This window comes from Chiloscyllium plagiosum, unplaced genomic scaffold, assembly GCF_037043375.1.
Source record: "Chiloscyllium plagiosum isolate Xiang-an unplaced genomic scaffold, Cpla_swu_hap1 HiC_scaffold_39, whole genome shotgun sequence".
Lineage (NCBI taxonomy): Eukaryota > Metazoa > Chordata > Chondrichthyes > Orectolobiformes > Hemiscylliidae > Chiloscyllium > Chiloscyllium plagiosum.
Window position 1 is genome coordinate 66,844,241 of NW_028270177.1, and position 22,249 is coordinate 66,866,489.

The following is a 22,249-nucleotide window of genomic DNA, read 5'->3' on the forward strand; positions in this document are numbered from 1 at the left end:
TCTGAAATTGGAGTCACAGGTATAGAGGGCAGTGAAAAAAGGCATATGGCAGACTGGCCTTCATCAGTCAGAGCAATGAATATCGAAATTAGGGAGTTATGTTGCAGTTATACAGGATGCTGGTGAGGCAATACTGGTAGTGTTATGTTCAGTGTTGTTCACTTTGCTATAGGAAGGATGTTATTAAACTGGAAAAAGTGCAGAAGAAACTTATAATGATGATGCTGGACTCAATAGTCTGAGTTATAGTGAGAGGTTGGGCAAGCTAGGAGTTTTTACTTTAGAGTGAATGAGACTGAGGGGGATCTGATGTCTAAGATCATGGGAAGCATGGATAGAATGAATGTACTCAGTTTTTTTTTTCACATGATTGAGCAACCACGGACTAGAGGGCATCAATTTAAGATCCGAAGGGAAAGAGTAAAAGGGAACCAGAGGGGCAATTTCTTTTACACACAGGGTGGTATGCACATGGAATGAGCTGCCAGCAGAAGTGGTTGAGGGAGGTACATACATAAAATTTAAAATGCATTTGAACAAATACACGGATAGAAAAGAAAAAGAAGGATATGGGGCAAGGGCTGGGAAATGGGGTTGATGTGAATGGACATTTTGTTCGGAATGGACCAGTTTGGGCTGAAGGGCCTTTCTCCGTGCTGTCGGACTGTATGACTCTCACAATCATTGCTTCTCCCATTGAATGTTATATTATACTTGCCCAATTCATTGGAGCATACTTGACCCTCTAGCCTCCGGGCTTCCATGATGTTTGACCAGAATGTTCAAACATTTGATATTGTATTCAGACGCCGTGTAAAAATGCAACATATTGATGTCACTATTCCTCAACAGCTGCTTCAGAGCAAGGTTATCAGTTAGTCCTCCTGACAACACAACACCAAATCTGAAATAACCTGCTCTCTAGTTTGGTTCACAACATACTGTTCAACCTACTTAATTCACACTTACGGAAGTTTTTCTTCACAGTATTAGTAGTCACTGCAGTTTCAGTGCAATTTGAGACCATCTATTATTACTGCAGCACCTATGATTATTTGTTACTCATTCACAGGATGAGGGCGTCGCTGGATAACCAGTATTTATTGCCCATGCCAGAGGGCAGTTAAGAGTCAGCAGCGTTGTCTTGAGTCTAGAGTCTAGAGTCACATGCAGGCCACGCCAGGTAAGGACAGCAGTATCCTTCCCTCAAGGACATCAGTGAACCAGATGAGATTTTCGAACGATCGACAATGGATTCCTGGTCATCATAAACCCTTGATACACATTGAATTCAAATTCCACCATCTGCCATGGCAGGATTTGAAATCATGTCCCCAGAATATTACCTGGGTCTCTGGATTATGACCCCAGCGATAACATCACTGTGTCATTGCTCCCCCTTGCATATACTTGCATACCTAATTTCCAGAGCATATGTTGTAAAGTATTTACGTGACAGGTTTGGTTTTGATATATAACACACTAATGTTTGCTTCACCTTGCTATTTGTAAGATCCACCCAAACTGATTCTGTGGGATGTGAGGGAAAGGATCTGTGGCGTTATTAGCGATAGATTTGGACAAGACGTTCAGGGAGACTCACCTGAATGCTGAGATGATCAGAAGAATTGGTCAGCAATATAGGACAAGCATCAATATTCTTTCCCCCCAGGATAAGTGTCACCATATTCTTCTACTCCCTCGCACTCGCTGTATATCTGTTTTAACATATACCTCCGAACAAGACTCACACTCTATCTCCAAATAAGGCTCAAGCACTACCACATTCACTGTTGAATTCAGCACCTTCCTCCCCCACTTTTTCTGTCACTGACGCAATACCCCGCACACGATTACCACTGCATGGATACATACACTCTGGTCAGACTCACTCCGGACACATCACCCTTCACCCTTCCCTTACACCAGCACTAATAGCTAGGACACCCACTCCCTCCCTCACTCCGTCCCTCCTGGAGAAACAGCCTGGAATATGACATAAAAGGCCAAGCTGGGAGTTAGAGTGCCCGATATCTGTTCCCTCACTCTCTACCTCGACATGTGGGGAGGATCCTGGAAAGAGCCAAAGAGGACCAGGACACCTTGTGTGGAGATTGTGATCCATCGACGTCCCACCAACCAAGTAAGCAGCAATGTTCAGTAAAGAGCAATTCTCAATTTAAACGCTCTGGCATTTCCAATCTCATCTCTCTCATTTTTCATGCTTAGTTAAAAGCATTAATGAAAGCACTAAAAATAAAAATAATGTTCATTCTCTTCAGTAAAAATGTTAAAAACAAAAAAATAAACAATATAAGTTCATTACGAAAAATATAAACCATGACGTTCATTCAAAATTATGGGCAATCCTCATAAATACTCGACATCATTTCTCTCACTAAACCTTCTTATGTGTGTTTGTATTCTAGCATCTGCTTCTTTAATTTCAACGGAATATCTTGCCCTGTTATTAAATGCTCATAGTAAATGTCCCTTCCTCTCTGAACTTTTCGTAAACTGTCTTTATGCTTCCAAAAGCTGGATGGTCCACATCAAGTTCGCATTGTCAGCTCCTGTGGGCAGCTTCTGAATTATTGTTTGTTTTGTCCTCATTGTTTAAAGTTCTTTCATATAAATTCCAAATTCCAACTGGAAAAAGCGGTGAACGCCGACCATTTCCTCTGTGTAATCTTCTACCTCCATAGTTATCCTCGAACCAGTCCAGCAGCGGTTGCAGATCATCTGGAAGCGCATCAATAGCTTCATGAATGTTGTCAATGTGAATAAATGCAAGACCAATTATCATTTTAGCTCTGAAAGAAAACTCTGAGTCAATGTTATACTTACTCAAGTGTCTTTTTAACATTTTTACTGAAGGGACTAAACATTATTTTTATTTTTATTGCTTTGATTAATGCTTTTATCGAAGCCTGAAAAGGAATAAATATGAACTGCGCTGAAATAGGTCTGCGCCTAAATGGATCTGCGGCAAAATGGGCTGCACCAAACAGGCCGCACCAAACAGAATGAAGTACTCAGTAAATTGCACAGCACAGGAGGACGCCATATAACCTTTCCAGGCTGTTATGCAGAAGCAGGGGCGCCCTGGGTAGCTGTCAGGAAATGCAGAGTATAGATCATTACTCACTTTTTGTTTGGAAAGCTGAAACGAGTGGAATTCTTCAGGGATCTGTGTGAGGTCTTCAACAAATTACAATCTATTCTAATGAACCATGAAGGAGATGGAGCTCAGTTTGCTCATGCACCAGGATAGTCATTCAATAAGATTTCAAATGGAGACAGAGCGTCTGCAATGGGATACAGACAGGGGGAGGGCAGGGCGTCTGCAATGGGATACAGACAGGGGGACGGCTGATTATCTGCAATGAGATACAGACGGGGAAGGCAGAGCGTCTGCAATGGGACACAGCCGAGGGAGGGCAGAGCGTCTGCAATGGGATTCAGACGGGGGAGGGCAGATAATTCGCAATAGGAGACAGGCAGGAGGAGGGCAGAGGGTCTGCAATGGGACACAGACTGGGAGAGGACAGAACATCTGCAATGGGATAGAGACGGGGGAATGCAGAGCGTCTGCAGTGGAATTCAGACGGGGATGCAGAGCACCTGCAATGGGATACAGATAGAGCAGGGCAGAGCGAGGACAGTGCGTCTACAATGGGACACAGATAGGGAAAGGGCAGAGCGTCTGCAATGGGAGACAGACTGGGGGAGGGATGCACGTCTGCAATGGGATACAGACAAGGGGAGGGAAGAGCTTCTACAATGGGATACTGATGGGTGACGGCAGTGCGTCTGATATGGGATACGGACGGGGAGGCAGAGCATCGGCAATGGGATACAGATGGGGAGACAGAGCATCTGCAATGAGATACAGACTGGGGGAGAGCAGAACGTCTGCAATGGGATACAGACTGGGGGAGGGCACAGCAACAAGCAATGGCATACGGACAGAGGATGGCTGAGAGCAAAACCTCAGCAGAAAAAAACCCAGTACAATATATATGTGATGGAAATTTTCTATTTTGGGGAAAAGACGAAACAGCAGAAATTTATTTAAATGCAAGGAGAATCAGAACTCAGTGTTCCAGAGGGATTTGTGTTTCTTAGTAAATGAACCACATCAAATTAACCTGAAGATGTTGCAAGTGATTTGGAAGGTAAATGTACTGATTCTGTTTCGTGCAAGGAGTGTTGGGTATGATCTTAGCGATGTTTTCTGCATCAGTACAGGGCATTGCTGAGATTACATCTGTTGCATTATGTGTAGTTATAACTGTCTGAACTGAATAAAAAAATGCTTTCGAGACGTTTCAAAGATGTTTCTCTTTACTCATTCTTGGGATGAAGGCATTACGTTCTGAAGAATTAACAGTTTGGCCTGAGAATGAGGGATGTTTTATTGACCATATAAGATTTTGAGAAGAGTGTATTTGATTAATACAGGATGGACATTTCTTCTGGTGTGGGAGAATAAAACTGGGGAAATTCTTTAAAAATAAGTCAGTTTCAAAGGAAAGGTCATTGGACAGAAAAATTGACATCTGAATTCTCTTTCTACAAGCTGACAGACAGGCTGAGCTTTTCCAGCAATTAATGTATATGTTTTAGAATATTCATTTTAACACAGATATTGTGAAGACATGAAACGCTTACTTTTACATTTTGCAAGCACATATTAAAACATCTTCAAAACAAGTTGGACCATTTATTGTTAATGAATTGATTCTGCAACAACGCACTGACCTGGAGTCGAGAATGTGATGCAGTCATATAGTTCGGACAATGTTCAAGAAGAGCTCACAGAGTCCAGTGTGGGACTGATAACGTGACTGATTTAACTTACAGATGGAAAATGTAGCCTATCTGTGGAGGAACATTCTATTGCTCTCTTTCTGTTTCCCTATTGCTCATCACAGCAATGTGTGGGAGTGAAAACAAAAGCCCAGTCGTCCTTCCCACTAATATAGGATTCCTGATGATGATTCATTGGAAATTTCCCATTGCCTGAAGCAAAACAATTCAGCCAAATTCAACGGTTTCATGAAGGAATACCATTGTCAGAAGGTTGTGCAAGCAGAATAACTACAGAAGTAATTATCTGACTCGATAGTGAGGTGAACGGACAGGAGATTCCGTGTCTGCAAATGGGAATCCGGAATGGTATGTAGCCTCCCACATGCCAGGGCCCAGGATGTATCAGAGCGGCTGCTGAACGTTCTCAACGGGGGTGGGGGGGGGGGGGTGCAGCAGCTATAACTCATTGTGCACTTTGGTACAAAGGACAGAGTGACACAGTTAGAAATAGTGATGACATCCTGCAGAGAGCTACGGAAAAGGAGAAGAGACTGGACCATGACACAGGTAATATCCAGTTTACTTCCAGTGCTCCATGCTAGTGAAGGTAAGAACAGGAGGAAATGGCAGATGAAGGGGTGGCTAAAGAATTGGCGCAGGGGGGCAGAGATTTTTGAATCACTGGGATCTTTTGTGAGGCAGAGGTGACATGTTTAGGAAGGACGGGTTGTACCTGAACTGGAAGGGGACCAATATCCTGGCAGGCAGGTTTGTAACTGCTGCAAGGGATGGTTTCAACTAGATTGGCAGGGATTGGGGAGGGGTGGGATCCTCAGCAGCAGGGAGGCAAGTGCGAGGCTGGAAGGAGATACTGTAATCAGAAACAGTAAAGTGAAGAGACAGGTCGGCTGGACAACGATAGGGAGCAAGGAATACTGTTCGATTAAATTGCAACTGTTTCAATGCAAGATGGCTGACAGGTAAGGCCGATGAACTCAGGGCATGGATCGGTGCATGGGACTGGGATATGATAGTCATTGCTGAAACATGGCGAAGGGAGGGACAGCACTGGCAGCTTAATGTACCAGGGTACAGGCGCTTTATGCGGGACAGAGATGGTGGAAAGACTGATTGGGGAGTTTCATTTTTGATTCAGGCGAATATCACAGCAGTGATCAGAGATAAAATAACTGATGGATCATCCTGTGACGATTTGCCTTGGGAGCTAAGAAATAAGAAGGGAATGGTGAATGTAGTATAGGCCCGCAAATAGCAAAAGAGGAATTTGGGGGGAAAAAGTATGTAGACAGACTGGGGAGACTTGCAGGGCCAATAGGATTGCATTAGTAGGAGATTTTAATTTTCCTAACATAGTCTGGGAATGACAAAGAAATAAGGACTGAGATGGGGTGTATTTATTAATTGTGTTCAGAATAGTTTCCTCAAGCAATAAGTAGAGGGTACAACTCGGGAAGGAACGAAACTTGACCTACTGTAAGATCGAGAGCAGGACAGGTGACGGAGGTGACAGTGGGGGAGCACTCTGGGGCCAGTGACCATAATTATATTAATTTTAAAATAGTTATGGAGAAGGACAAAACTGCTCCACATGTTCAAGTTCTAACTTGGGGCAAGGCGAATTTTGGTGGAATTAGACAGGAGCTTGTAGGGGTTGGTTAGAGGAGTTTGTTTGCAGGCGATGGGACCTCCTGCAAGTGGGAGGACTTTAAAAGTGAAATGTTTACAATTCAAGGTCTATATGTTCCTGTGAGTGTAAAAGGTAAGATTGGTAGGAAGAGGGAACATCGGATATCAGGAGATATTGAGGCTTTGACCAGCAAAAAAGGAGGTGTGGCTCAGGTCCAGACAGCTGGGATCGAGGGAATACCTGGAGATGTACAGGGGATACAGGAGTTAACTGAAGATGGAAATCAGGAAGGCGAAAAGGGAGCACAAGATAGCTTTGGCTGAGAAGATTAGGGTGAATCCAAAGAGGTTCTTTAAGTATATTAAAGTAAAAAGAATAACTAAATGAGACTATGTCCCCTCAAGGTCCAAAGTGGGCATGCATATCTAGGACCGTAGGAGATTTGTGAGATTCTCAATGAATATTTCTCCTCTGCCTTTACCGTGGAGAAAAAACATAAAGACTTGGGAGGTTAACAAAGGTCGTAGTGTAATATTGTGGTGAGTCAATATCACAGGAGAAGACGTGTTGGATACATTAGAATGTATGAAGGTGGATAAATCTCCTAGTCCTAAACAGATGCATCCAAGAACACTGCAAAAGGCTACAGAAGAAACTATGGGGACCCTGGTTGATATTTTTGCATCATCGTTAGCTACAGTTTAGGTTCCAGAATATTGGAGATTAGCAAATATTGTGCCATTATACAAGAAGGGAAGCAAAGAAAACTCTGGGATCTACAGACCAGGAAACCTAACATCTGTGGTCGGAAGGTTAATTGAGAAGATTCTGAGGGATGAGATATACATGCATTTGGAAAGATAAGATTTTTTTAGAAATATATTTTTGACAGATTCCCTACAGTATGGAAACAGGGAAATTAGCTCAACAAGCCCACACCAACCCTCCAAACAGTAACCCACCCAGTACCATTCCCCCACCCTATTTACCCCTGACGAATGCACATAACAATATGGGTAACTTAGCACGGTCAATTCACCTATCCTATACATCTTTGGATTGTGGGAAGAAAATGAAGCACCCAGAGGAAACACACACAAACACAGGGAGAATGTGGAAACTCCACACAGAGATTCACCCGAAGCTGGAACCAAACCCGGATCCATGACACTATGAGGCAGCAATACTGGCTACTGAACCACCATGCCAACCTTGCTTTTTTTCAACACAGTTCAATGACACAGGTACAAAATCTATTCTGCTCTTCACCCATGATGCACGTTCCAATATCACATACCATGAATAATGTATTCTCCATTGAAAATGTGATCTTATTATTTATTAGTTTGTTATTATTAATTTTAATAATTATTATTAATAGTTGTTTTTAGACTGGAAAGATTGAATGGCTTTGCGAGTGGGAGATCATGCCTCTTAAATTTGTTTGAGTTCATTGATGAAGTGATCAGAAATGTTGTTGAGGGTAAGGCGGTAGACGTAATTTGTACGGTTTTCAGTAAGACCTTTGACATGGTTACCATTGATAGGCTGGTCTGGAAGGTTAGAATCGCATGGAACCCAGAGTGAGCTGGCAAAGTGTACACACAATTGACTTCATGGTAGCAAGCAGAGGGTATTAGTGGAGGGATGCTCTCGGACTGGAGGCCTGTGACGCATGAAGTGCCTCAGGGGTCGCTGCTGGGTCCATTGCTGTTTGTTATCTGCATCAATGATATTCTTGCGAATTACAAGACATGATTAGGAAACTTGAAGTTGACACTAAAATAGGCGGTGTCATGGACATTGAGGAAGTTTATCAGAAATTGCAGCAGGCCCTTGATCAAACAGGAGAATGGGCCGCGGAATATTTGGCAATGTTAGATCAAGGTAGGAGTTTCATGGATATTGGTAGGACCTTAAGGAGTGCAGTTGAGCAGAGGGACCATGGAGTTTAGGTCCACCGTTCTCTGAAAGTGGGGTCAAGTTAGACATGGTAGTGAAGAAGGCTTTTGCCACATTAGCATGTATCGGTCAGGACATGGTGGAGAGAAGTTGCGAAGTTATGTTGCAGTTATACAGGATGTTGGTGAGGCTGCAGTTGTAGTGTTGTGTTCAGTTTATTCACATTGCAATCGGAAGGATGTTTCTAATTTGGAATGTGTGCAGACGGAATTTACAAAAATGTTGCCAGGACTCAACAATATGAATTATAGGAAGAGGTTGGATAAGCGAGGACTTTTTTTCTTTAGAGAATAGGAGACTGAGAGGGATCTTATAGAAATTTATATGGATAGGGTGAATGGATCCAGCCTTTTTTTCCTTGAGTTGGGGAATCGACGAGGAGAGGACTTCAGTTTAAGGTGAGAGGGGAATGAATAAAAGGGAAAATGATTGAAACTGTTTTACACAGAGAGTGGTACACAAAGGGAATGAGCTACCAACCGAAGTGGTTGAAGCATTTGTATTAACGATATTTAAATGGCATTTGGGCAAGTACATGAACAGGAAAGGACGAGAATGCTATGGGCCAAGTGCTGGGAAATAAGGTTAGTGTGGTTAGATATTTGGATCAGCATGGACGAGTTTGGGCCAAAGGGCCTCTCTGCTTCTCTCCATGCTGTAGGACTTGATGACTCTACAAATAGAATAGCATTTGGGTCAAGGACTCATTTTTCCTTTGGTCATGAGTTCGAATCATATTTGGACAATGTTCTTTCAAATTAACTTTGCAGATATTTTGCTTTTCAGTTTGTTATCGACAATACGTGTGTGTGTGTGTGTGTGTGTGTGTGTGTGTGTGTTTGTGTGTATGAGTGTCTGTGTGTGTGTGTTTCTCAGTATTATTCAAAGGAAAATATCAATGTACATATTTGAAATATCCTCTCATCATTCCTCTTTGCATCATAGTTTGAGTAACTTTGTTTTGGTCATAAACCTGTTGTTTTAGCAGATTAAAGAAATCTGCCTGAATTGTTCCTAACACTGACCCTGACACACTCTGAGAACTACATCATTGGCCATATCACCAACATAGTTGTAATTAGTTAAAAATCACACAACACCAGGTTATAGTCCAACAGGTTTAACTGGAAGCACACTAGCTGCCTGAGTGACACTCCTTCATCAGGTGGTTGTCAATCACCTGACAATCACCTGATGAAGGAGCGTCGCTCCGAAAGCTAGTGCGCTTCCAATTAAACCTGTTATACTATATCCCCTGGTGTTGTATGATTTTTAACTTTGTACACCCCAGTCCAACACCGGCATCTCCAAATCATGGTTATAATTATTTTTTGTGGCCAGTGGAGGAGTGGGGCTAGAAAAGGGAGCAGTAAGCCAATAAAGCACAGGGATATATTGACTCAATCAGCCAACGTTAGTGTCGAGGAGTTCATTGGAGGGGCTTCTGAGGGATAGGATTTGCATCTATTTCGAAAGGCAAGCACTGATTAGGGATACTCAATATGAATTTGTGTGATGGAAATCATGTTTAATTAATGCGATTGGGTATTTTGAAGAGGTGAGAAAGAAGATTGAAGAAGACGCTGTGGTATACATTGTTTACACAGACTTCAGCAAGGCATTTAATAAGGTTCCCCATCGTAGACAGATGACTATAATTAGGTTATACGTAATCTAGGAAAAGCTAGCCAATTGGATACAAAATTGGATTGAAGGTAATAGATAGTTCTCCAGACTGAAGACCTGTGGCCAGCGGTGTGCTGAAAGAATCAGTGCTGAGCTCACTGCTTTTCATCACGGATATAAACAACTTTGATGTGATTATCGGAGGCATGGTTTGAAAGTTTACAGATAACATCACCAACATCGTGCAGTCGACAGTGAAGAAGATTATCTCAGAATATAACGGGATCCTTGACCATCCAAGAGCCAAGGACTGGCAGATGGAGTTTAATTTAGATATTTGTGAAGTTTTGCACAAAGAGACCTACGGGTGAAGATTCATAGTTCCTTGAAAGTCGTGTTTAGGTCGATAGAGTGGTGAGGAACGTGGTTGGCATGCTTGCCTTAATCGGTCAGAACATTGAGCATAGGAGTAGGGATAGCGTGTTGCGCTTGTACAGGATGTAGGTCAGGCCACATTAAGAATACTGTGTACATGTCAGATGACTCTGCTAAAGGAAGGATGTTGTTAATCTTGAAAGGGTGCAGAAAAGATTTACAAGGATTTTCTGGAACCTGAGGGTTTGAGCTACAGGGGAATGATGAACAGATTGAGGTTTTTTTTCCCTGGGCTGTCAGAGGCTGAATGGTGATATGACAGTGGTTTAAAAAGGTCCTGAGGGGCATGGATTTTCCAAATGGGCAAGATCTTTTTCCCAGTGCAGGGACGTCCAGACCTAGATGGCATACGTTGAAGGTGACAGGGGAAAGACTTATAAGGGACCTGAGGGGAAACTTTTTCATACAGAGGTTGGTGGATGTACTATCAGAGGAAGCGCTGAAAGCGGGTACAATAACACGTTTAAAATGTATCTGGATAGGTACATAAATAGGAATGGTTCGGAGGGATGTGGGCCAAATGCGGGAAAGTGGGACGAGATCTGATTAAGATGCCTGATTGGCGTGGACAATTTAGAGAAAAGGATCTGTTTCCACGCCGTATGACTCTCTTATTCTCACAACGGGATGAGGAAGAATTCTAAAAGGGCCATTCAAATGGAAATTCTCTTCCCCAGAAGTTTGTGTTGCCTCTCTGATTACAAGTATTCACTGCTGAGTTAGTTAAAGATTTGACAGAGAAGTGTGTCACGGATAATGGGATGCAGGCAGCAAAATGAGGCTCAGACCGCAATCTGCAAGGAGAAGGTGAGGACTGCAGATGCTGGAGATCAGAGCTGAAAATGTGCTGCTGGAAAAACACAGCAGGTCAGGCAGCATCCAAGGAGCAGGGGAATCGACGTTTCGTGCCCGAATCCTAAAGAAGGGCTTATGCCCGAAATGTCGATTCTCCTGCTCTTTGGATGCTACCTGACCTGCTGTGTTTTCCAGCAACACATTTGCAGCTCAGACCATAATCTGATCAGCCACAATCTTAGTGCCTAGTGGAGAAGGCTCAAATTCTCTAATGACCCACTCCTGCTCCTCAGTCCCATGTTTCTGTGTTCCATTCAACCCCTCACATCTGCTAGACAGGAGCAGTTGGAGTCCACTTTCTGTTATAGCAAAGTGCACAGAAACAGAGGAGACCATTTCGTCCCTCAAGACTGTCCTACACAGTTTGGGAGCTTTGGAAAATGTAATTGGAAGACACAGGCTAGATATAAAAGAGGTCGCTCATCTCTCTTTACAGAGCTCCCCCTCTCTGTAACTTGTGCTTCATTTGTTGATCATGTTGTAGACCCAGATTCACTGTGAATACAGCCCCCAAGGTTCACCCAGCGATGGTTCACAAAATCCGCTGGTCTCCCTGATTGCAATATTCCATAAAAAACCTTCCAGTAAAATAACACTAACTAGCTTTTCAATAACAAAATGGGAGAACATCAGAAACAGGGGGCAGGTCATTCACATCATAAGCCTGCCTTGCCCTTCACTAAGATCAAGGCTGACTCGCTCCAAGTCTCAAATCTTCTTCAATGTCCAAGTCTTCTTGAGCACTTCCATAGAAAACAGAACAAAGAACAGTACTGATTTGGAGATGCCGGTGTTGGACTGGGGTGTACAAAGTTAAAAATTACACAGCAACAGGTTATAGTCCAACCGGTTTAATTGGAAGCACACTAGCTTTCGCAGCGTCGCTCCTTCATCAGATGATAGTGGAGGGCTCAATCCTAACACAGAATTTATAGCAGAAATTTGCAGTGTGATGTAACTGAAATTATACATTGAAAAATTGATTGTTAAGCCTTTCATTTGTTAGAATACCATGATAGTTTCACTTCTTTCATATGTAAATCCCAAAACCTCTCTTTTTTTAAAGCTGCATTCTCAGGTTAGCTGTTAACAATCGTGATAGCTAGACAATATGGTGAAGGTGTTGGCCCCCTGTGTTCTCTGCCTAGGCCATGATGTTTAGAGTCAAACTAATCTAAAAAGTGAGATAACACAGTTTTACATGAATTCATGCAGTGTTTGAGCTCAGAGTTCTACATGAATGCGTGCAGTTAGGACCGTCAACCCTTGACGTTGTGCTGTTTATCCTACTCTAAGATCAGACTAACCTACATGCTTCCGTTCACTTTGTTCAATGTGCCTATCCAAGAGTTTCTTAAGTTTTCCTCACGTATTACACTCTACTACCACCGCTGGCAGTGCATTCGACACACCCGCCACTCATTGTGTAAAGAATCTACCGTTGATATCTCCCATAAACCTTCCTCCAATTGCCTTAAAATTATGCCACTAAGTCATAGACATTTTTGCCCTGGGAAAATGCTTCTAGCTATTCACTCTCTCTATGCTTCTCATCATCGTGTACACCTCCAGTAAGAAAATCCCTCGCTCCCTCATGGTTTCTTCCAAAGACCTGCCCTCCAGTCCAGGCAGCTTCCTGGTATATCTCCTCCTGGTAAATTGCACTTAATGAGAATTAATTATGATCTCTACACTTTTTGGAGTCATTCACGGCACAAGGAAAGATGATTATCATCGGTGGGCATCAATCATCTCAGCCGTGGGACACATTTGCAGGAGATTCTCAGCGTAGCTTCCTCAGCCCAGGCATCTTCAGTTTGTCATCATAGAATCTCTACAGTTGGAAGGAGGTGATTCAGCCACTGAGTCCAAACTGTGCAGATTAGATTCCCTACAGTGTGGAAACAGGCACTTCCGCCCAACAAGTCCACACCGACCCTCCGAAGAGTAACCAGCCCAGACACATTTCCCTTTGACTAATGCACCTAACATAATGGACAATTTAGCATGGCCAATTCACCTGGCCTGTGGGAGGAAACTAGAGCACCCGGAGGAAACTAATGCAGACAAGTGGGGAATGTGCAAACTCCACACATTCAGTTGCCCAAGGCTGGAACCGAACCTGGGACACTTGTGCTGTGAAGCAGCAGTGCAAGCTACTGAGCCACCGTGCCAGCAGTGCATTCACTGAAGTTTACAAAATTTTCAGGACAAGTTGTCTCTCTTCAGCTCGTGAAACAGTCTGTGAACATGTACAGAAAGACTTGGACAACATTCAAGATCGTGCTGTTAAATCCTTGGTAACATTTATGTAATAGCACAGTACTTTTCCACAGTAAAATGAGGAGTTCATTCAGCACCTCAATCTATGGGGAAGCGATTCATCCCATCAAAACTACAGGGTAAGAAGAAGGACAAACCATTCAGTCCCTCCTGGCTGTTGGAGTCACTTACAAAGGAACAGGAAGAGGTTTTTCAGCTTGTCAAACCACTAACGCAGGAACAGGAAAGTGTCAGAGATGGTCCAATATCACAAACAAATGGAGCAGGGCCTGCACAGACAGACTGCTCCAAATTGATCCACATTGCTTAATTACTCATGGTACATATGTGTTAATTTAACATGGGTTTTTGGCAGTCGGAATGAAGCCAACATTTTTTAACCATTCTCCAAGTTATCTTCCACCTCCAAGAAGGTAGGCCCATGGTCTCCGTGGAGGTCAGAAGCCTTTGGGGAATAACTAACTGATTCAGAATGAAGGTATTTTGGCTGCTGACAGGGTTGTGTACAAAGTGGCATTCAATGCAGTGTCACGCAGTAACTGTGCATTAAAGTGTTCAGAGTTCTTTCAGAGCCTGCACCTCTCTGTCAATCGACATGGGGGCTCTGCAGATGCATGTAAACTGTCGTGAATCAAACATCTAATGTAAAATATGAAATGTTCACCCTATTCAGCTGTTTGGGACAGAATGAGTTTCTGTTCATACCCATCAAGCTTCAAGATCTTATTTTCTCACAGCGCTACAGATTGAACATAGTTACTGCACCCTCTCCTCATGGTAACATCATGCCAGTGTTTAGTCGGGTCAAACTACTTTGCACTCTCTCAGTGACAAAGGGATAATTGTTTATAAAGCAGACCAAATATTTACAAAATGCAACAAATACTCTCTCAAAAACACGATCAGTGGGAAAGATATTCTAACTTTTGTACTTCAATCATTTAGCATGAGGAGCCACACATCATTTACTTCCTGTCCCCGTATGAATTCTGTCAGTGACGTATGACCAAGGACATCCAGGTCTTTTTCAACAAAAGCACTCGCCAACCTCTCTACCCTAATAAATATAACTGTACATGATGGTATTTGTTGTTCACATCTGAATCATTTTTACACCTTGTGAACAGCTATTGCGCAAAGACTGATCCTGCTGCCACCCAGCAATCCTTCAGTCCAGAGAAAAAACAGTATTCTTCTCATATCCCCATTACCCAATTTTTAATCCATATGGTATATATTCCACCCCGACCTACCCATGGACTCTAACATTCCCCACTCACCTGTATTCAAACATGTCAAGCGTCTTCTAAAAATACAAATACTCCACTCCCATTGGTTCTCAACTGTCGTTGTCACAATGGACAATCTCCACAAACAGGTTTATCAAAGATCATTTCCCATTCCTGTATCTAGGCCGAATTTACCAAATTATACCATTAGTCTCCAAATATCTAGTTGTCACGGACCTTATAAAAAGTTCCAATATTTTTTTCTCACAGTTGCCATCAAGCTATTTAGTTTTCTGTTTTCCCTCTCCATCTTGTTTTAATTATTTAGGTTCACAACAGTTGTTTTCCAGTCTGCGGCATCCTTTCCAGGATCTAACTAGCTTTGAAGAATAATCAGTAATTCTTTCATTATCTCTGTTCTCCTCTCAATCACTCTGCGATGTAGCTAATCAGATGCAGCAACTTATGAAACTTCAATTCAATTAGATTTCCAATAACATGCACTTCATTTATTCTGATTTCCTGCAGTTTCCCATTTTAATCAATCACTGTTCCCTAATATTTCTGGAAGTTAGTTTCTGTACCTTCCCCTGTGGAGAAGGTACATTCCTCTCAACAGGCAGGTGGTTTCTGACCGCTTGTGAATACATTGGAGGACTGCACTTCTGAGATGATGGAACTATTACCCACTGCTGCCTGCAAAGTTCCAGAATCCAGTTTAATTCATCGTGAGTGTCAGCACAGTCCTGTCCCTGGTGTGAGACGACAGGAAGGGATACAGCTCAGTGACCACCTCAATTTTGAGACAAGCTGGTTTTACACTTTACACCGGAATGGGTGCAGCTTAGACAAATATTCCTGGAAATCCCAGAGAGTATAGTACAGTGCCCTGCTCCTCCCAGTTTACACAGCTTCCCCTCTGTGTAGTCTCATCTCCATTTGTTTACTATCGACCCAGACACACTGTAAATGCAGTATTCAGAGTGGGGTCCCCAGACCCTCGCGGCTCCCTGAATGAACCCAGTCGCTGACATCACAATCCTGAGAACACCATCCACAGAGCCTCCACTGACTTTCAAGATGACAGCAGCAAGTCAATTCCCCACACCCATAGTGCATTCACTCAGTATTGAAAATGTCTCGGTCTCCTCGGTTTCTCTTCCTGGTTGAGAAAGCTGTTACATCTCAACACAGACGCACAGTTACAGTTCTTCTCTCCAGTTTCTCTGTATCTCAGCGACTATAAGTATTGCTGATGAAGTTGATCACCACACTCAGAGACGAGAGATAGAGGAACACAGCTCACGGTAAGCAGGGACATCCCATAATAAATATGATATTCAGGAATATGTGAAAAGGGGAAATGTTAGAATAACTTTCCATTCTATTTTCCTTCCAGTCCATCATCTGCAATCCTTTTGCTTGCTTTTCCTTTCTCTCTCTCTCTTTCTCTCTCTCTTGCGTGACATCATCCACTCAACACAAACCTCCCGCTAACCCTTCCTACTATCCCTGATATAATATTATTTCCCAGTTGCATTCAGTTTTGATAGGTTCACTGAACTCGAAACGTTTATTTGTGTTTCTTCCGACAGACTGCCATACCTGCTGAGATTCTCCAACGTTCTTTCAGACGGTGGAGAATTTCATTTCAGATCGCCAACATCAACATTTCCTTGGTTATTTCACCTTTAATGTTGTTGTTTCACGGGATGCCAGTATCACTGGCAAGGGCAGCATTTGTTGTCCATCCTAACTGCCCTTGACCACGCGGCCATTTGTCAAGGCAATATAGAGGCAACCATATTGTCGTGGATCTGAGGTGACACTTAGTTCAGACAGGGCAAACATGTTAGGTTTCTTTACCAAATGTTATCAATAAAATAAGAAAAGATATCCTGATGGTTTATGGTTGCCATGATTGAAATTGGGTTTCATTCCAATTTTTGTCATTGGAATTTAAATTTAACCATCGACTATGGTAGGATATGAGACAATGCATTTACAGTCATAACCTGCCCCACTGAATTACACAGTCAGTGACTTTATTACTCTATTTAAGAATCCCTGTTGTGAAGTTACTGGAGAGACAAGAACAAGTTGTGGTCAAATTATTTGTAACTGGAAGAGTGGTCAGAAGGGAACTGGAGCCATAAAATCTGTCATTAACGAAGGGGAAGATGATGGCGAAGTCAGCAACAGAACTCAGGCAAAGCTGTAGATTAGGGATAACATGAAGATGGGTGTCAGCAGGTTTGATCACAGAGAGAATATGGAGACATAAAACACGGCAAACAGGAGACTCAAAGTTCCAAACAGTCTTATTTCTTCTCAGATGTTTATGAGTAAATAGTCTGGAAATGCATGAGAAGGAAGTGGAGTTTGTGACTGAAAATTTATGTATTTGTTAAATATAATCAACCAGAATAGCAATAAGATTTACCACCATTTATAGAATTGACAGAGATAGACTTACCAGGTACACCAATAATAGCGAGGATGGGATAGTACCCAGCTTGAATAATCAACAGTACAGCTTCTATCCGCACGTCTAACCATGGCCAATCCTGAGAAAGCCAGTAAAGACCCGAGGATAAACTCTTGTCCATTGTTGGAACATTCCAGTCTAATGTTCTCAGATTCTGATCCATTGTTGGAACATTCTAATGTTCTCTGATTCTGATCTCTCTCTCTTTCTCTGTAGCTGCTGATCCCAATCTTGTTGAGTTTGACTCTGCACCGAATAATATGGCATAATAAGGTGAAAGAAGTCGCTAATTATGGAAGAGGGAAATCCTCCAGTGACCCGGTTAGGTCCAGGAAGACTGATATTAATCACAGTTACTGAACAAACAGCTACGGTTAACCCATTTCGTGGCAACTCTGATATATCACAATACTTAGTGTGGCTGGGATATTAATATCGCTGATTATTGAGCTAATGGCACATCTCCAGTTGTAAACATAGAGGTGAGGGAGAGACATAATTCTTTCGCTTCTCAAGCTCGATGATCCTGCTGTGTTTTCGCAGTATAGGAATTTATGGGCGCCCAAGGCCTCTGTGTCTGATCGCCAGGCCTGCTGCATCTTTTCGTTTTATTTATTTATGTCTAACTTTGACTTTTGGCTGTCCAGCATTAAACGGCTTAGGTGGGTTTAGGCAGTTTTGAGATACACCGATAGAGCCGTAGACTATGTAGATACAGTCCATTCCTTGTGGTCCTTGCAGCCGCGGCCTGGTCCTGTGGAGTGATGGTCAAACTCTCACAGAACCAGAATTCTTAGTTTTATCTTTTGCCATTTATTGCTGGAGTCTGAGCAGGGTTGGAAGGCAGTAAATCTCTCCCGGGTGTTACACACTGTCTCTGTGATTTCTCTCGGAACTGTCTTTTGATGTTCTTTCCTCCTGGATTGGAGAACTGCATGTCAGACAATCTGTTTCCTGCATTTGTTTTTTGGCATTTGTGTGCTCGTTGGATGATACCATATTGGAGCAGTTACTGTATAGTTGTTAAATAAACTATTATTCTGCTAAGTTTTCCAACACAATTAAGTTATTGCAAGTTCCTCTTCCTTTTGTTGTCTTCTATCAACAGTGTTCGAATAAGTTGTGTTTTGCTTAATGTTGAATATTTTGACGAAGTATCTATCTCAAACACAGCATCTCACATTTTCCAGCAGAATGGGCCGCGCCGGAGGAGTGATAATCATGTCAGGAATTATATCGGATACTCAATCCAACTCTCAGATCCAGGCCGGACACATATAAGCCCAGATGAGATACCTGCTCAGAATGAAGCACTGCGTAGACCAGGCTAATGTAATGCTCAGCAATCCGTCCAGGATCGAACACTGCTTAGAGCTCACCAGTTCACTACTTATGTGTTCAAAAGTGCACTTATCTATATGATGATCTGTACTAGATGATATGTTTCGCACAGAACGCTGTGCAGAACACACAAAGGCATTGTTCTATACACACGGACTGGATATCTGTGCAACATGGGGAGCTGTGCAGTGAATAGCAGTGAATTTATCTATTAATCTGGAGCAGTTACCTTTCCAGCAAACACAGCTGTATGCACCAATCACTGCATTGCTGGGTAACACTGTGTAAGATCACTGCCCAGCGTGGGGAAACTTGCAGCTCATGCTAGAAGTGACGAGATGTGCAGCTCCCCTCCATTTACAGATCCATATCTACATTATGGCATGACACTGGAGTGCTGTAGGTGTGAAACTCACTGACAGAGAGAGATGGCAGGGGAATCAGTTTAAATACCAACAAATGGGAGGAGCTTGGTTAAAAGAGAGGGTGAGATTGAGAGAGAATATCAGAGAAGGATCTGATGGTAAGTTTAAAAATTGTGAAATGAAAACATTTCGATAGCATCTTGCAATATAGGCCACTGGTTCCAGGAATGATGGGTGAGCAGCATACTGGTGTAAGTTAAGATGATAGAGAGTTTTGGATAAGCACTTGTCCTGCACTGTTGTAACTGCAAGTAGTATCAGCAGAGTCTTCGACTCATTGGGCTGAATCGAACAATAATTTGTCTCAGTGCCATTTTCATTGAGTATGACAAAAGGAATGTTTGCACGAGGCAGAGCTAGTTTCCTGGTATTATCTTATCGAACTCACCTCATTAACTATCCACCCCACCGCATGGTGTCCCTCTCATTCAATGTCAGCCCGAGTCTCCCACTCATCATGGCTGGAGGTACACACCATCTCCTGGATGCCCCTGGATATTCACTGATTCCTGGCACTGCTGCCATCATTAAAAGGCCAACGGGAACAGGGTTGAGCTTTCTCAATTTGGAGCTGCTCTGCATAGTTTACCCGAGCATGGCAGATAAGGGGAAGTTATACCACAGCTTGGCAATAGGGGCACGGAGGTCCTGGTGAATAGTCTAGTACAGAGGGGGAACGATTCTCTTCCCAGAGGGAGCCGCACCACCAGACACACCGAACATGGTCTGAGCACATCACACAGCTCAGTGCAGTATCTGCGGTCTGAAGAAAATTCCAACAATACAGGAAAGCATCAATAACCTTCCTCACCCTGTCCGGATGAGGGTCACCGTATTCTCTCTACTCTCTCACACTCACTGTATATCTGTTCGCACATTCCCAGTATAAGGCTCCATCACTCTAACCACTGCAAAACAGCACCTTCTCTCTCTCTCTCACCTACGCAATACCCCCACATGGTTATAAAATGTTCTTATGAGTGCTGTTTCTAGAATTCTCTGGATGATGTCGTTTGTACAATGTTCCAGAAAATTTTCAAATTAATTCAACTTTAGCAAAATCTTCATCCTCCAATATGTAACGCATCAGAGGAAGGAGCAGAGTTTTCCTTTTTTGTAAAATCACTCAGGATGAAAGTGCATCATGAGGCCATTAAGCCTCTCAAATATGCTCCATAATTCAGACAAAGGGAGCACGTAAACACTTGAAGACTCACTCTCTTCTTGAAGGCAGGCGCCACATTGGTGTTTCGCCAGTTTCACTGGAACATTCCTGTAATCCCGACAGCTATGGAATAGTTCACACAGTGCCACCAGTCATTCTGTAACCACTTCTATTAAAACAAGCTATGAAGTGTTGATGAGCTGTTTACCTTTGGTCTTTTCTGTTTGAGAAAAGCCTTGTTCGTTTTGTTCGAGACAGTGCAAAACTTTCATCTGACTCCAATTTGTTTATAATGTTGAAACTCTTTGTGCCTTCCCTGTGAGCAACGATGTAAAATACTGTTTTAAATTCTCTGCCTGTTCCCAGAAACCAGTTCCCCAGTCACATCCTGCAGGTGTCCCACATATTCTTTCCTGCCTTTCTTCCAAGGGTCACACACATTTTATGAACGTATTATATTCGATATAGGAAAACTCTTGCGGTTACTTTCTTTTCATATTTTGTGCCAGTTTTGGAATGTTTTGCTTTGTGTTTTGTTTTATACAATCTGATTCTGGTTCCAAAAGTAAACTTCCCAAATGTGGCCGACGTTCGAGCTCACCAATCTGAATTCTTTAGTTTGTCATTGATTACAGCCTTTGTACATCATGGGTGGTACATCTTCACAGCCTAATATCATCTTCTTTTTGACCAGAATCAATCATTCCTGAGCGTTATTAAGCAGTACCTGGTTAAATGTCCCCCCCCCCCCACACACACACACACATCTGCTGACCTTCACCTATGTCTATTTTTCCACTCCGTATTTGACCAGATATATGACATAAATCTGTATTTAAAACGCCGGGCTCTTTTCAATTATTGAGGGGGAACCTACGTATATGGCTGAACACAAAATCAGCTGAGGGTGACTCCATTCTCGCAGTTTTCCTGCCTCTGTCATTTCTTCCTTCATGTCATCCTTTTCTCTCAACGCGAAGTCCCCTAACTCTGTCCCATCTCCCAGGCTTCTGCCCTCATTCGTTCCCCTCCTTCCCAGAACAATGATAGATGTCCTCTTGTCCTCACTTCCCACTGCACTAGAATCTGCATTCACAGAATTATCCTCCGCCACTTCCACCACCTCCAGCAGGACAGCACCTGCAAACACATCTTCCCCTCCCGTCCAATGTCAGTATTTCACCGGGACAATTCCTTCTGTGGCACTATCCATCACCCCGAACATTTTCCCACACCCCCATGGCACCTTCCCATGTAAATGCAGAAGCTGCAACATTTGCCCATTCATCTCTTCACTCCTCACTGTCCAATGCCCTAAACACACCTTCCAGGTGAAGCAGCATTTCACTTGTACGCTTTAAATCTAGTCTCCTGTCATTGCTGCTCACAATGCAGTCTCCTTTACATTAGTGAGCCAAACAGAAACTGCTTTGAGGAACATCTCCACTCTGTCTGTACGAATGACCCTGGCCTTCCGATTGCTCCCGATTTCAATAACCTACATTGCTCTCAAGATAATGAGAATTCTTTGAGGAAGTAACGACGAGTTGGACTAGAGAGAGTTACCTATCTGAACTTCCTGAAGGCCTCTGATATGGTACTGCTCAGGAGGCTGCAGAGTACGATAAGGACCCATGGTGTCAGAGACCAGGTAGTAGCATCGTTAAAGGTTGGTTCTCTGGCAGGGTGCAGAGTGAGGATAAAATTGTCCCTCTCAGGATGGCAGCCGGTGACTACCAATGTTCCACAAGAGTCAGTGTTAGGACCACAACAATTCACTTTATAGGTTAATGATCTGAGTGGCGGGATAGAAGGCATTCTGGCTATGTTTGCAGATGATGCAAAGATAGGTGGAGGGGCATGTAGTATTGAGGAGGCAGGGAGGCTGCAGAAAGATTTCGATAGTTTAGGAGAGTGGGAAAAGGAGTAGCAGATGGAACACAATGTGGGAATGTGTGAGGTCATGCACTTTGGTAT